The sequence below is a fragment of the Saccostrea echinata genome, unplaced genomic scaffold (genome assembly GCF_033153115.1).
Source record: "Saccostrea echinata isolate AGI-Se365-2 ecotype Australia unplaced genomic scaffold, CSIRO_AGI_Sech_v1 ptg000047l, whole genome shotgun sequence".
Lineage (NCBI taxonomy): Eukaryota > Metazoa > Mollusca > Bivalvia > Ostreida > Ostreidae > Saccostrea > Saccostrea echinata.
The window spans coordinates 4,833,987-4,842,129 of record NW_026889796.1 but is presented as its reverse complement, the minus strand read 5'-3'; the positions used below and the strand labels follow the sequence as shown (position 1 = coordinate 4,842,129).

Below are 8,143 nucleotides of genomic sequence, written 5' to 3'. Positions count from 1 at the left end.
GTTGCATGATTTAAAGGGGAAAATTTTGAGTGTAAAATACATGTCTTCATTTACATACAGTAATTGATTATGTTTTAAATGTCTGGGTGAATACTGAAACTCAAATAAGAATAAAAACATACACATGTATATATACACTATATTATCTTGATTGTTGGAAAACTAACAATGAAAAGACAGAATTATTTTCAATTTGCAGGTTTATTCCTTACACAAGAAAGAATAAAATTATCATCTATTTCTTAAATCATTATGCTATGAGATAAAAGTAAAAATGATAATTCAAGAAGACATTTTCTAAAATATTATGACATCCCACGGATAAAAGATAAATGGATTCTACCATAGTATCTAAAACATTTTTGAGATACATAAATTTAATATTATAGTAATATATCAAGGTGAATAACTGAGCAAATCTCTAAGTTTGATGTTATGTGGGTGAAATTATACATTTAATAATGAAGAAAGACAAAAAGAAACGGCAAAAAATTTAAAGGAATAATTCTGAGTTGAAATTACAAATGCATATACATCTACAATAGCAATAGCGATAGCAATTTCCATCTAAATATTATATAGCTCTTATCAATGTGTGAAGTAAAAAAAAAAAGAAAAAATATTTCTTAGTAATTGAGAAGTAAGCAAGTAAGTTAGTAAACTGCAGACAGGGAACTTTTTTGCTAATTAGAATATTAATATAGTTATCTACTCTTAATTTCATGTACATCGTAAGTTAGATGGTTTCTTGGTAGTAAGATTAATTTTACTAAGATAATTTACCCCCCCCCCCCTCCTAGATTTCTTAATGCAGGGTAACTTTCAAACACAGAAAATAATTTAAAGATGCAAGAGTAGAAGAAAGCAGATTTAGGAGGGAATTAAAATATTCCTGTCCGTTCATGATACTAAATTGATATTAGGCATCGAAATGAATACCGACTAAGATGGTGTTCTTTGTCTATGTGTGAAACCAACTGTACAGTAGCGGCTATATCTTCAGTCAGAGGTATAAGTATAGATAACTGTATCCTATTCTTTGTAATTTATTTTTGTCCTTTCCATTTATGTGTTAATCATTAATTGAAAACAGTAATTGGAGATAGGATACAAATTTCATTTTTAAAAAAATGTGTCCATGTAGAAAGCAACACCTGTTTGTGTTGTCCGAGAGGACGAGAATGCAGAATCCATACAGAAAACTCCAGTATATTGCACAGAATCTTTGCAATTAAACAAAATACACCTGAATAAAAAACGGTGTATGCATGTTTTCATCCTCGCTTACCAAACGCCTTTTTATTGTTATGAATATTATTTCATTTAATAAAAATTATTTTTTATTTATCGTACAGATTTATCAAGATATTTGTAACATGAAATGAATAGAAACGGTGATCAATCTCAGAAGTCACATTTAAACAGTACGAATTTTGAACAGAGCCAGATTTCTGAAAACAAACATGGACTTAGGTGCCATGGAGGAGTAAGCATCCCCTACCGAACGGTCTCACCAACCATGTGCTCTTTCTCATGATCGAGTAAACGGAATATCCGTAGACAATTCAGTGCGAAAATAACGGCCTAACAACTTATATGAAAAAACGTCAGTCAACATTCGACTAACGATAGATTGTATATGCAAACAAGATCTATGTATCGACCATAGAATTTGCAAAATGTTGATGTTAAACATGGTGGTTGATATCCTTGTATCTTCACTTTATTTGTCAATAGCCTACCTTGTTTAAGAGATTGCTGGTACGTAGAATAGACTTTTGCGTATCGATTCAACTGAGACACATAAACTCTATATGTATGTGATAACGGCATATTGCTACGTAAGTAACTGAAGTGACGGATAGAAAAGCTGAAGTCATCACGTTTATCGTAAAGTTTAGTCGTCAGTTTGCCATCAATGTTTTTTCTCCAGTAAAACATCCAAATATGAAATAGAACTGTGGAGTTCAATGGGATGTATCGAGTCAAAGTAGGAATGGAAATAAATGTTAAATGATAAAACGTCGTCAATATACCTCGATGTCGAAATTAAAGGCCACAGAAAGAGACTTCTTTTCATGTAGAAGTTTTTTTAAAAATAAATTCTGCTTTATATGAACAAAAAAACAGATCTAATAACTTTGCTAATAACGTTGCTCAATCAGTGCCCATCTGATTTCCAACTGATTACTGGAAGACCTAAACTAAAAAAAACTTTGTAGATTTCTTATTCAATAGATTTACAAGTCTTACAACGAAAAGTCTTTGAAAATTAAGATTAGTTATATTGTACCAAGAGGCCTCTTGGTTTTTACACAGTAGCAATAGTTTTCCTTCATCTTAGATGTTCTAGAATGCGTTTGTTTATTGAAAACCATATTGCTTGTAATTTTTAATTGTTGTTGTTCTACATTACATGTAATTATATTTGATAGCTGCTTAGACTTGGTCTTGAAAAGATAAAAAAAGCAGATAAATGCTTAGGCTTTGAGTTGAAATCAAATGCTGTTGAGTTAAACCACTTTTGTGACAGGGCAAAAAGTGAACTTACGTCAGTATTTAAGTACATCAATCATTTTTTCATAGATGAGTTGAGAAGGGTTGCAAGCGTGACTTTATTTCAGCATTTTTCGCAAAATCTATCGAGAACTTTACACAATCAAAGTGAGGAGAAAGTGATTTCAAAGAATATTCCGTTGTGTTTTTTTTTTTTACAATGAACGCATGATTATATGGAGCTTAAGTTTCTGAGAATCATGAATCGTTATCTCCTTTAATTAATCATTAAAATGATCCCCATGAAAATAAACTTTTTAAGTACAATTCATTACCGTTTGATAATTCACCGAAACCTCTTTGAATTAAAGATTTTGAAAGTAAAACTATGTCATAAAAATTGATTAAAGAGGACTTCTTCGATTTTTATCGTCGTTTTTTCCTCTTTTTATGACAACATTTTTCATTAATTGATCCTGCGATAAAATATAATAGGCCAGCTTTTCATCTCTCTGCTTTACCTCCAGAGAACGTCGATAAGGAAACAGTACCTGTGAATTTTGATACCCCGTCAATTAATTGCCGGAGGATCTAATTGATGAACGGTGTGTATATTTATCGAACAAAAGGTCTGCATCTTACTGTATCTAATCAAAGTTAAACAATGCCATTCAACAGCAAAACACGTGAGCAATAAAAGGGCTGATCTAGACAAGATTCTATTGCGGTTTCATTCCGTGGCTGATTCCAGCAGGTCGTCCAAATCAATACCCCATCACTTGTAACTGATTGTAAACATATTTAAGGGCTTACCGCGTTACAAAAGGGGGTTTAATTAAACACTGCCGTCAATGCTTACCACTTCAATATTTTCGATTCCCTCTATCTGCTCCTACTTGCTTTTAACAATTTTCAATGCTTGTAGATCGCTATTATACAATTTGTTATAGTTTATAAGACTCTGCAATAATCATTTATCTTGTTATCGCGTGAAAGGGGGATGCTGATTGACAGGGGGTACTTTATGAAGCATCGAAATTGACTCAAATATCCCTAAGTGTGGCGTCACATTCTAGGAATAATAGGGAGGAAAAAGAATTGAAGAAAGTAGATCATGTTGGACCGACTTCTCGGTAAGTCAATGATTTTTTTTTCGTTTTCTGTTTTTTTTTTTCTTTTTTGTAAAAAGTCGATGAAACAATAAAAAAAAATGTATGTAGTACAAAATTAAAAATTGAAAGGCATTATAAATTTCATTTGATGTAACAGAATAATACTTTTACCTCTTATGGTGAACAAGTTTAAACACCAACTTCTCAGTTTCTGGAAATATGAAATAGTATTCTAGGGTATTGCTCTATTGCAAAAATATGTTTTAGACTGAAGTTATATATTTATATACTTTTATTTTTGTTCGGTTCATTCAGGGGTTAATTTACAAAGATACATTTCTTTTCCCTTGTGAATCTTCTGGAAGATATATATATTGTCAAAAATCAATGTTGCGAATTTCATCAAGAAATGAAATCGATTTGGCAAATAAATGAAAACAAAGCACAGTATTTTTCCTCTCTATTTAGTTTTGGGTGTTAGGTTAATATCAGCATTTCCTTGCCGTGGAATACCTTTGTTCACGTTAAACAGTTAGTTTGCTTATCTTCTGTGTTTCTCACGTATTGGTGTTGATAGTTTGTAGCAGGTGGGACATCAAGGATCTAAAGGAAAAAAAATCTGGCGGAGGTAACAGAGAAACACTATCTTAAACTGGACTATTACGAATAGGTCGATATAAGTATTCACCCATTTATCATAAAAACTTCTTTCAACATTGTCAAGATTATAGGCTTTGCTTATGCAAATGGTTTTGATTGTATCAACGGTTCTTTTCCGTGTTGCACTCGGAGAGCTACTAATCCTTTGCATGATTTTGTTCTTTTAGCAGGACATGTAATTACTCATTGATTTGTTTGATCAGAAACTATGAGTATTCTGTGCAACATTGCATATCAGATCGCTAAGCCCATTTTGTTTTTAGAATATCAAATAATAGCATAATAATATAAGGGCAAGTTGATTACAGATTTTCTAAAGCCCATGTAAATCCCATAGACAAATGTTTAGAAAATATATAATGCAACTACATATTCTTTGAAATCTAGGGAGATTATGTCAAATGTGAGACTTTAAGCATATATCGAAACCTAGAAATTTCTAGATAGTTACAATATTGTGTTGACTATAAGGAAAGTATTGAGTAACTTTATGATTTTTCAAAATCGAAAAATAAATTTGAAAAGAAGAGAGATATCCATAGAATATTTTATCAAAATAAAACTTCTGTGCAAGAAATATGATAGAGAAACATAATAATATTTTATAAGCTGTGAGAAAAAATGAATTCAAGCGAAAGATCACAAATCCAGATAAAGAAAATATAAGGCAGTAATTCCCTCGATTCCCCACAGAACATCTTAACAGCATCGAAACAATGAAGACCTGTTCGACCCCTGTAGATATTAACATGCGAATTTCTTTATTATACAGCCTTTAGAGTCTCCATGCACTTACCTCACATTCTGATATGGAAATTTCTAGAAAGTCTGTTAATTGAACAAACCTCATTAAGAAAAGAAACCAAACTCATAACGGTAAATGAGAACTTTCATTTAATCCCAGGGACTGACAAAAAACAAGTAAAAATAATAAAGCTAAGGAATTAGTTAAGTCTTTAGCAAGTAAGATGCCTTTAACCCAGATTGTAAATATCGTTATTCATTACATAATAGTTGTCTTTGAGACTTTATCTCTTGTTCCACATGCAGCTGTTGCTGAACCTTTAACTTACCATTTTACATCAAAAATTGTGCAAAATACTAAATTACCTTCATTATTTCTATCAAAAGCCACTGAAATACAAATGCCTGATTTCAACTTCATCAACATTGATTTAAAGGATGCAAAATAAAATTGCAGCAGATAACGAACTGTAAATAAAGTGCATCTAGTAAGTACATTTGAAGATTGATATCAACATTGGATGAAAAATACAAGTAGCTTCTTATACACTCTTTCTTAATGTTATAAACAGCATACGTACATGAATAAAAACATCAAATCAATAATATATCTACTTTCCCAGCATACTAGTCTTTCCTTATAGGAATAAAGTGCCATAGAAAAATTTATCTAAATTTAAGATTCAGTTTCTTTAAAGTTATATTTAAATCTTCATAACTTTTCTTGTTCAAAGTTTTATATTTTCAATTTTTTTTTTTGTTTGCTCGAACAGAGAAAAAATTGTTGTTAAATGTAATCAAGTTGGAATAAAATCTCAATGCATAATATATATATAAATTTTCATAAACAGTGACAATGATAAATTACATTTAACACTCTATTATTATACGTTGCTCAAATAACCAAATAAATTCTGATTTACAGGGATTTTATATCAAACTTGATAACATCCCTAACGGAAGTGTACGAAGTCATATAAACTGTAAATGGTAAATTGTTAGAATTTATATTCTCAGATATCATAATGTCAACTTGCTTTGGTCCTTCCTTAATTGTAAACTGATGTCATGTCTTTAACGCTCTCTCATTTCTTTTCTGATACCGGGAAATCTGATGCAAGCCCGTGTGTGTAACATTTCCGCTCCATCAGAGAGTATCTAACAACAATGTTATCATTGCGCGGATTGTCAACATCCTCTTGAAACAGGATTAAGTCCCCTAATCACCAGAAAAAATGTTTTCACAGAGATCGTGATATAGGTGGACTAAAAAGGCATTCATATGCGGTTTTTATTCTTTCTTAATGAAATTCAATTTCCGACCTTGTTACATTATAGGGAAGTTTCGCGCAGGAAAATATTCCAGTAATGTGTGTAATAGGGATATTGATGAATATATTTCCTTTTGAAATAAATCAAAGAGGTATTAGGAAGTATTAAGACTCTTTTCGACATTTTCCCACCAACATTTTTCTGATAATTGGGATGCGGAAATGAAGTAATTAGACAAAATATTTGATTGATTGCAAATACAACCTTGATGCATTAAAAAGACACATTGTAAACTGGAATTAATTTTTAAGCCAAACAACTTCATCTCCATCACCGTATGAAAATAATGGGTATGTTAGATAATTGTGAATTAAGCATTTCCTTAAAGTCAGTAACAGAATAGCGTTGAGCAGGCCATTGATTGAATAGGATTGGCTATTTTGAAACCAGGATTACTGGGGCTATTTATTCATTGTTCCTAAGGAAAGATGATTGAAGCGATGAATAAAGGGTACGAAGCCCCTTTTCACGTCTTTTCACGAACGAGTCTCAATATAATTCTATCTGTCGGATTTACTCGTGGAAAATCAAAAGATGTTTAATAAGGAACTGGTCCTCAAATCCCAGCTGAAACCAAAACGATGTTCTAGTTATAAGATGTTAAAAAGGAGTCTGCAATTGACGAAACATTCAATGGAAACCGATAAGTTGATTCTCGTCAATATGGCAACCAGTTCAAGCGAGAAAGAACTTTTGTGAAGAAGCATTTCTATTCAAATATTCATGCATTGGTAAAATTCGGCTCATTGAAGATTTACAGCTAAACTGAAAACTGAAGAAAGCTTGCTCTCGAGAAAGCTTGCTACTTCGAGATGAAATCGTTCTTAAAGAAAAATAAACCTTTTTTTGGAATCTTGTAGCTGTTGTTTCAATAATTGTGGCACACACATGGTACTTTTTTATTCAAGAGGTCAACAAACCAAGATTAATGTGTATAAAATCATATAAAACTCACCCAAAAGAAGGAAAAAACTGTCATCAAATGCACACATTATATAGTAGTTCTCTTTAAAAGAATAAATAAAACACTTCAATTTCCCTATAGGATACTTTGACGTACATGTATCTGGAAAATTAAGTTTGTTTTTATGAACCAATGGAGAACCTTTTTGATAACTATTTTGATATCAAAAGAAATTGTTAATAGCCGAATTAAAATAGGAAAACATTTGAAAAATATGCACAAACCAAACTATTTTTAGCATGCATTTATTATATCAAAGCGTTCACGGGATTTTTAAAGTACGTTCAATGTAGGCGAGACAATTACCATTTTTTCTTCGATGCTTTTGTAATTGTTACTTAAGGTCAAGATCTAGTAAATGAAAGATGCCTACAAATTTTTCAAATTTGAGACACGAGTTCTTTTAATGATCCTTTTCAAATATGGCTTGCAAAAATAGGGTGTTTCGGGACATAATTTTTTGATAAACTAAAAAACATATTTTAAACTGTAATTTTTAATGAAAAAAGAAGAAAGTCAGGTATAAATTTAGGAGTTTTTTTACATCTCAGATAAAAGAAATGTATCAATATTGCCTACAGTTTCTCAGAAAACGGTTTTTCATTTCTTCTTAACCTCTATTTTAAAATGATATTAAATTGAATATAGATATCGGGGTTACTTTTGACATGATTTCAAATTGAATACATTGAAAATCCTTCATTTGCTACACAATTCTTTTACAGCCGTAAAGTACGGGAAAAATTAAGCTTAAAACAATTATGACGTCATAATGGATCTAGCACCAAAAAGACAGTCTAAAGTCATTTACTAGATCTTGACCTTAAATGTAAAG

At 31.2% G+C, this 8,143-nt stretch overlaps 1 protein-coding gene across 1 annotated transcript in view; it reads left to right on the top strand.

Annotated features, from left to right (window-relative positions):
* Positions 1-3,474: 3,474 nt before the first annotated feature.
* The window catches only part of LOC133202375 (G-protein coupled receptor dmsr-1-like), a 29,192-nt gene continuing 24,523 nt past the window's right edge, over positions 3,475-8,143 (top strand). The window contains exon 1 of the mRNA XM_061338190.1: positions 3,475-3,629. The gene's annotated coding sequence lies outside the window, so the exon portion shown is untranslated. The remainder of the gene's footprint in view (positions 3,630-8,143) is intronic.